Genomic DNA, 1,076 nt, shown 5'->3' with positions numbered 1-1,076 from the left:
ACCACTAAACTACACCTAACCACTAAACTACATGCCTTTACTTACACATCTCTATACCTAGAACCTATAATGAGAGGAAAGGTTCTCGATATTGGTTGAATATCGCCTTTCTCCCATTAATTTCTTGTTCTTTGTGTTGCTTAAGGCTCCAGCAGTCGAGTAAAGAAGTCTTAGGCAAAACACAGGTTCTCCATTAGTTTTTTTATTTACAATATATACAAAGGTGTGGTACGTTGCTCTTTTGGAGCCATCTCATGCGGTATGAATTCGTCATTCTCCGTTATGCGGGCCCATTGCCACAAGAGAGACGACAAGCAGGTTAGCCTAGAGGCCCAGCCAGTGAAGTGCGCTCTGCGAGCGGTCGTGAGGAAAAAGAGATTGAACCTCGTGGTTTCTTCCTTTTATAGAGTTTGCCATCATGAGCTTCGTTGTGAGCTTGCACATGGCAAATAGATACAGGTGAGGTCTCGCTCCAGTCTCGGAGATGGCAATGGCTGCCGTGAGATCTCATCCAATATGGAGCTGACTGCTTGTGCCGCTACAAGCCTAAAGCCACCTCTCTCAACACTGCATACTCTGCTCTGTCTGGTGTGGAGGGAGGTCTTGTCTAGCGAGTTATTTGGTGACCCCCAATAAAGCTGGTGTCATGAAAAACACACCTTTGTGCTCTGTAAAGTGATTAATGTTATAAAGGGCATCCATCCACAGAAAATTTATCGAAGTAGACATTGGTGATCAACGCAACCCTTAGGCTAGTTAGATTCTGTTGAACCATCCAACCCATTCCAGCATGGAATACTGTCATTAGATGATGATGATGATGCCTTCAACAATGGGTTGACTGATATTCCCATTGATAGTACACTAGTATGTCTTTGTACCAGGTTCCAAGCTGATTATATATATAGTAATCCCTTGCCATATCCCAGTTCACCTATCGTGCACTCTGTACATCATGAATTTTTCTGGCTAATATATGTAAATTTATATCACAGACTCCTCAGCATGTCACAGGTTTCTGCAGCTGATAGGTGTTTATAATTTTTTAGATTTTAATTATTTCTGTGGGAGGTTTT

General features: G+C 42.4%; 1 protein-coding gene across 1 annotated transcript in view; it reads left to right on the top strand.

Annotated features, from left to right (window-relative positions):
* The window catches only part of LOC106868987 (probable C-mannosyltransferase DPY19L3), a 29,297-nt gene that overhangs the window by 6,213 nt on the left and 22,008 nt on the right, over positions 1-1,076 (top strand). The window lies entirely within an intron of this gene.

This window comes from Octopus bimaculoides, chromosome 27 (genome assembly GCF_001194135.2).
Source record: "Octopus bimaculoides isolate UCB-OBI-ISO-001 chromosome 27, ASM119413v2, whole genome shotgun sequence".
NCBI classification, from domain to species: Eukaryota; Metazoa; Mollusca; class Cephalopoda; order Octopoda; family Octopodidae; genus Octopus; species Octopus bimaculoides.
This window is presented reverse-complemented; position numbering and strand designations above follow the sequence as displayed.